The sequence below is a fragment of the Melanerpes formicivorus genome, unplaced genomic scaffold, assembly GCF_026170545.1.
Source record: "Melanerpes formicivorus ecotype bairdi unplaced genomic scaffold, bMelFor1.0.p_v2 SCAF_477, whole genome shotgun sequence".
NCBI lineage: Eukaryota > Metazoa > Chordata > Aves > Piciformes > Picidae > Melanerpes > Melanerpes formicivorus.
This window is the reverse complement of record NW_027142829.1, coordinates 108164-116075: the sequence shown is the minus strand read 5'-3', so window position 1 is coordinate 116075 and position 7912 is coordinate 108164.

Genomic DNA, 7912 nt, shown 5'->3' with positions numbered 1-7912 from the left:
TGACTGTTTAAGTCTTGAATTCATCTACATACCATACCTTTCATGCCTTAATTAGAGGCCTGCTCTCATTAGGTACCATCTGCAGGCAATGCAAAGACACTTCTGCAGGGTACTCCTTCCCCCTCATCCACCACTCAGATGAAATGTAGAGGTTCCTACCGAGGCAGACAATGACAGCTGCATTCCTAAATAGGCACCTCAGCTAAATGCCTGAAGTTACTTGAGTAAACTGCCCGGTGGCATTCAATTCTTACAACTTTAACCATTCATGTGTTAAGTCTGTGGATCCAGTTATGTGTCAATGATTTACTCAGTCATTAGAGGGAGAAGGTTTCTCCTGGCAAGGATAGATCTACTAGATTGATGTTGTACATAGATGGGATAAGTCATGGTCTAGGGCTTTCTGTCTTTTTCTGTCAATGATAAAAAATGTCTGGAATAACTACCTTAGAGCAGAGACCTAACTTTTAGATGGCGGAGAGGAACTCCATCCCAAATGATAAAGAAAATAATCAATTTGGGACCTTAATAGTCATCTTTTATCTTACCCAGTGGGATAAAATAGGTAGTAAGATGCAAGCTTCTTTGCAAGCATCATTTATAGCTATTAGGCTGATTTTCCTGAGGAGTGGGAAAAAAGCTCAGTCTTCATTGCCATGAACTCAATCACTTTTAGCAGAGCTGAACAGTCACTATAGCAATTTCATGTGATGCAGCAGTAACTTAGATATAACTGGATAGAATAAACCTTTATTAGAATAAACCAAACCAGGTTGGAAGAGACCTTCAAGATCATCGTGTCCAATCCATCAACCAATCCAATCCACCCAAACAGCTAACCCATGGCACCAAGTACCCCATCAAGTCTCCTCCTGAACACCTCCAAGACTGGAACTCAACTTGCAACTTAGTTGTGATGCTATGACAGAGGACAAAAGCAGATTTAACTGTAGATGCTTTGACTGCATTAAGAGAAAGGACAGAGAAGGGGCCAGCATAGTTTAAGTATGGGAAAAAGATTATAGAATGAAGGAAGATTTTAATGTTCTCTGGTCTTGACCATCTCTTTTTCATACCAATCTGATTATATTTTGCTTTCTAAAGGTAGGATTTACAACTTCCTTGAAATATTTCCCAACTATACTAGACAAGGAAGCCTGCTGTTTATCTGCTCCTACTGCTACAAAGTAATATTCTAATATTCAATTCAAGTCTTTGTTCTGTGATTGAGATTCATCAGCCCTTGTCTAACCCCTAGTGGACATGGGCAACATAAGCATTCTCTTCACCCTTTTAAAGCATTTCCCCATTTCATTTCATGACTATAAAAACTATTGGCATGTTTTCCTAACAACTTCCTTTAAAGAAATGACTTTCAGTCCTACCATGCAGTATTTCCTAGACTTCTATTGATTTTCATATTATACTGCATCTTTGGTATTCTACTTGGTAGATTTCTCCTACCTCACTACAGATTTTTGCACAAGTCTCTGCTGAGTTAAATCCAACTTTTTTTTTTCTGGTCATTTCTTCCATATGGGAATTTAGTGACTTTTTTTTTGGTAGATATGTAGGCTATCCATGTCATGCTATGCAAAAAATAAGCACTTGAATGAAGACAAAAGTAAGCCTCTAGTAGGATTTTGAAGAGGCTATGCATACTGAGCTTGCACACAATTTTAGTGTACATCAACACTTACACATTTGTGCAGTTTTTCTTGAATGTTACCAGTGGTGCATATGCATACATTAGCCATTGGAATGTGCTGCCCAGGGAGGTGGTGGAGTCACCATCCCTGGAGGTGTTCAAGAGGGGATTGGATGTGGCACTTGGTGCCATGGTCTAGTCATGAGGTCTGTGGTGACAGGTTGGACTTGATCTTTGAGGTCTCTTCCAACCTTGGTGATTTTGTGATTCTGTATCACGCCAATGAAGAGTCCTATTGCTACATGTCTCTCACAAACAAGAGCAATTCAACAATTAGGCAGTTAGGCAGTTCCATTTTGAGGATTTCTCCTTTTTTTTTTTTTTTTTTTTTTTTTTAATACCAGTGTATTTTCCTGATAATTTTACTGATTTTTTTTTTGGGCAGCAAATTGCTCCAGTGTAATCTTTCTGCTCATATCTAACCAGTACAAAAATACTTACAAGCAAGGAAGAAGCTGTTTTATGCCATAAGAAAGCTATACATTAATAATCTCACAATTCAAATGAGTGGCATGTTTTGGATTCGTGGCAATTACTCTGGCCCAAAGAAGGTGACACAGACCGAGTGTACAAAAAGTTAATCAGTAGCTCTAGACAAGTTCTTGTAAAACAACCATGAGGCAAGGCTCAGCTTTCTGTCCGTGCTGTGGATAGGTGTTGCGTGCTTTACCATTAATCATGTAAATATTTCCTCCTGTGCAAAGCTGAATCAGATATTTAGGGCAGGATGTGAGCAAGATGTGCATTAAATGACTCTAAATGTATTCCTGAGATACCCAGAAGTAGTTTATAGATAAGTGTGTGTTACAAAACTGGTTTAAGTAGCAAATAAAAGCTGATCTCCTAAATATGGTTACAAAATGTCTGTGTATCCTGCTAATTGGAAGTGATTAATTTCTCTGAAATTTGATTTTGAAAATTAATTACTATTTCCCTAAGCTTTCCTTAAAAAAAAAATATTATAAAATCCCATGTTAAGGAATAGAAGACTCTGTTGTCTAATCCATTATTAAGTGCCTCTTTTATCTGGAAGCATGTGAATTCAGAAGTGATATGACAAGAGGAAGAGATGCTGATAGAATAATTCCCAGAATTTCTAAGATTTTCCCAGCTGGCTTGATTTTTTTTTCCCTTTCCAGTAAACTGATAATTTCCTTTACATTCAGAGAAACACCCATCCTAGATGCTTTACTCTGTTTACTCAACATAAAAGCAAATTAAAAAAAAAGCAAAAAATACCGCCATCTAAAAAAATCCTACATAAAGCTTTTGAACCTTTACATCTCTATTTCATTTTCACATTCTGTTCATTTCATAATTATCCAATTACAAATGGTTTTGCTAGCAAGTTCAAGTACCTGTAGCTGGGGCCTGAAAGACAGAAATGGAAATAAACAGTTCACTCTGTTCTGCACAGGCATTCCACAAGTTCATATATCATCTTTATATAGACAGTTTCCAAATAGTCAAGCATAGAATAAGTTGTAATGGTTCTCAAATGACTAGCTGAAGAGTATAAAAAAATACCCTCCAGAAATTCTATTTCTATATTGCAAAGAACTAAACTATTGAAAATCAAATGTCATCTAGACATGAAATTCTCATGGAAATTGCCATTTCCCAGAGCTGTTTCTTTAGGGCCTAAAGATACTGGATATTGCCACGTTGATGTGCAGTGTAATTTTTATAATGTACACAAACATTTTAAGACTATGTGAGATAAATAACATATGAACCCAATAACCCATGAACACTGCAGCCCAGAATTATCATTTTACTTGCCATGGGTCTTCCCGAATTTATTTTGGCACTGCTCTTTATGACCCTAAGTAGTTTTTCTTAAGTCTTTAATATGTAGATTGCTAGTCTGGGAAGATACTTACCTTTTCTCTACTGCTTTGCAATCCAAATGAACTGCTACCTCTGCAGCTTTCAGAAGTCATTTAAATTCATTTCGCAAGCAGGTGAAGCAGTTCAGAGGTAGTTTACAATGCAGATTTTCTTTAAGGCCACATTCCAGCTGTGTTTGGTGTGGATACTCCCTGGTAAGGCAGCTAGCTTGTAAGCAAACTCCTACCCTAGCCCCTGTAAAAAGCTTTGGGTAGTTTTGTTTGTTTGGGGTTTTTTGTTTGTTTGTTGTGGGTTTTTTTAATTCAAATTCAGGTAGTCATCTTCACACAGCATGCTCTAATTATCACTTAGTAAATAGGATTTTTTAATTATTTTTTTAAGGTAACAGACAGTGGGATCTGTTTCTTCAAGTACAAACAGAGAATCATATTTATTTGAATAATCCAGGGTTTTAAAAGTGATTTTAGAAATGCATAAAGACTTTGTTAAACTGGATTTACAATTATTTGTATCATTGTTCTTAATAAGGAAATCACAAGCAAAATTCCCTTGGTCTGATTCCCCTACCACTCTGGCAGAAACAAATAAGGAACAGCTTCTGGTAGTTAGCACAAGAGGGACAGACTATATCTAGATAGATCCAATTAGAAAAAGGTACTGATGTGTTTGTGATCTCTGCAGAAATTATATGCAAGCCAGCAACAAGTCAGAAAAAACCCCAAAACAAAACCGAGAGGACTCTGCAGCCCCTGAACTTCTTGTAAAACAGGGCAAACACCAATCATAAGCATTTAGAACGTACATTTCAGAACTTCCAGTGAACAAATACTTATGGCAAAGCTGCTACGAGTTTTTACTCTCCTTGACTTCACAAGCAAGGTGGGGTTAAAAAGCAGACACAGCAGAGTTTTGAATGCTCAGGGGGAAAAAAGGCTAATTTAACTGCAAGGAGGTCTCAGAAGAAAATTCTTGAGATGAAAGTCCAAATCGAGTCAAATACATGCAAAGATGAAGAGAACAAAACCCTAGCAATCAAACTCGTTGTGAAGAACTACTGGATGGGAACTGTTTGATAAAACTATTTTTTTGATAGCAAATGTCAATTTGTTGAAAAGAAAAAAGCAAATGACCAAACATAAATCAGCAGGGAATTTACATATCTCAAAGATTTTCATGTAAATCCACACTGACTAGTCAAATACTGTTACTTATATTTGGAATTGCATAGTTGCAGCAGAAGAGGCACTGGCCAGCCTTCTCCTGGCTGCTGCAGGCCAGGATCTGCTGCATTCAGGTAAGATAGAGATAAAGGTTATTTTGCCTGAGGAACACTGCCTACATCTGCATTACTTTGCCTCTGCTGCACATGTAGAGAGACAGGAAAGTACTGTCACAACTTCAGTTACCTCAGCTAGAGTTGCAAGAGCTGATGTCCAGACACTCCCTTTCCCACCTCATCTGCCTTCTTTCAAACAAAGTATTGCAAAGCAATGAGCCTCACATGTATCTTTGCTTGGGGCAGTGATATGTATCTTTATTTGAGGTGAAGGTCAAAAATTACTTACCAAAGATAGTTTATTCCTACTCAGTATCATACGTCATATTTTTAACTCTGTGTTATTCTTAGTAACAGTGGTTAATAAAAAAATCAGTATTAGAAAATTGTGGGTATAGAACATTTACATGGATTTTACATGTCAATCACATGAATGACATCCAGGTGAATTACATTTCTATAATGTAAGTTATGCAAGTCCATAGGAGTGCCTCAAGGATGATTGAAGGGCTGGAGCACCTCTGCTGTGAGGATAGGCTGAGGGAGCTGCAGTTGTTCAGCCCGGAGAAGACTCTGGCGAAGGGGCCTTACAGTTGCTTTCCAATACCTGAAAACATCCTACAGGAAAGCTGGAGAGTAACTCTTCATAAGGATGTCTAGCCACAGGACTAGGGGGAGTGTTTTTAAGCTGAGGGGGAGAAGGTTTAGACTAGATCTTAAGAGGTCCCTTCCAACCTAAGCCATTCTATGATAAAAAAAAGGTTCTGGCCCATAGATATATTCTGGCCCAAAAACCCCACAGCCAATGCCAAAACCAAAAAAAAACATCACCACCAAAAAAGCCCAAACAAAAACCCAACCAATCAAAAAGTAAATTCTGGCAGCTGAGAACAAGAAGCAGGATTTACTGGGATCCAGTTGTCTTGGTATCCTAACCGGCAATAACTTAGGAGTACAGGGAAGACTGGTAAGCACTCGTTGCACTCTCCAGTATTTACAATGGCAAGGATGCAGGGTGGTTTAGTTCCTTTACTACTGTGGGCAGGATGTGTGCTTCTCTCTTCTCCCCACGTGCAGTCTGAATCATGTGGGAAGGATTCTTTTTCTAGACATCCACATCAGTGCACATGGATTACAGTGGGTTTACTCTTGCTAAAGACACAATCTCATTGGTACCAGTTTTGGACTAGATAAGCTTCAGAAGCATCCTGTGCTACTGCTGTTGGTTTAAGTTGGAATTTATTTTCCTAAACCTTTTTGCACTTGGGCTGGGTGAGGGAAGGGTGTCTCTTTCTTTCATCCTTTACTAAAGCTGCTGTTTTCAGTATGTACTCATGACACGTAGGAATATCTCTTTCTTAATATAAAACCATTTTGCTCAGATTGCTTTTAGCTTTCACATTTAAGATGTGAGCTGGAAGTTCCCTGGCACAGATTGACATAAAAGACAATGAGACATGAAAGGCAATCAGGTAAATAAGAAAATTATTATTTACTAATTTTTACAGTGCCCATTGTCATGGCAGCTTGGCAAGGGATTAGAAAGATTTAAATATAAATTAGATCTGTCATTCTCAAAACGAAAATGAGTTATTCAAAATTGTAGGGGAAAAAATAGGGCAAAAGAGCCATCTATATTAACTTTAAAACCTTCGATCTGAGTCCTGGACGGCTCTGAGCGCCAACCACATTGTAGGAGTGCTCCCAGAGGAAAGCTGTGCTGCCCATCACAGGATTTCTTCAGCCTGCACAAAGGAGCACAAGGGAGACGTAGCCTTGCATATGCTAATGTGCCAGAACAGGAAAAATCATCACTGCAGGAGTGTAATACTGTGTCCAAACTAAAAGCTCTGCAGAGACAGCAAGAGCGCAGCTGCTCTGCAGAACAGAGCATGAGACCAAAATCTGCCAGTTTGATCCATGTGGGCCTTGAGGCTTAGAAGGTGAAGTACAGAAATACACCACGTTTACCAGCTCAGGCCATGAAAGTAGTTCAGACAAACTATAAGTGAGCTGTGCCAAATAGATACACTGCAGTTTTTTATGTTTTACCACTTTCAAGATCCAGGCTGGTGTCTGCATTTCATTGTACTGTGCACCATTTTGTGTATTGCATTGTGCACTGCACTGAGAAGACAAAGGACAATGGGTACAAGCTGGAACACAAGAGGTTCCACCCCAAGACAAGAAGAAGCTTCTTTACACTGAAGGTGACAGAGCCCTGGAGCAGGCTGCCCAGAGAGGTTGTGGAGTCTCCTTCTCTGGAGACTTTCCAAACTGCCTGGATGTGCTCCCGTGTGGCCTGCCCTAGCTGATCCTGCTTTGGCAGGGGGGTTGGACTCAATGACCTCTAGAGGTCCTCTCTAACCCCAGCATGATTCTGTGATTCTGTGTATTGTAAACTTCTTCGTTTGGAAATTAGAGGAAACTCTTTTTTGGGCTCCATTACATAATACAGTCATACCCACAGGGTAGCCAAGTGCCACAACGAACAGCAGGAATCTTCAGAATTACTTGAACTGCTCTAACACACTAAGGGTCTCGTGTATTCAGGGCATACTTCCACTTGGAAAGTTTATGCATGCATAGGAAGGAAAATATTCTTTCAGGCTAAATGACATCATGTTTCCAAGCTTCCTTGTTCTGGTATGTGTTTAACCTACATCCTAGGGCAAAGCATGGGAGTGTCTCTTCCCTAGAGCCCTGGTTATACAGTAAGAAAACCTGGTGACAGAGGCCAGACTATGGTAATTTAAGTCAGCTCGCTGACACACATGCTCAGAGAGTAAGATTTGGGGATTTCCATAGTACATGCTTGTTGATTTGATCTCACGCAGACCTCAGGCCCAGAACAGAGTTTCACTAGCAACTAAAGTAGCTCCTTTAAGCAAAAGAGAGTGCAAGCCATGAAGGCCCATCTCTGTGGGGAGCTGGACCCTGTATCAGATAGGGAGCCTGGTTGGAGTTAGCCATAGTTTTCCAAAGCTTTAATGCCCTTCTCTGCTGACAGATGAAAGGCCAGGAAGGTGAGATTCATATCAGTGGAATCAGACTGGCAGGAGAACAAGATATGTGTG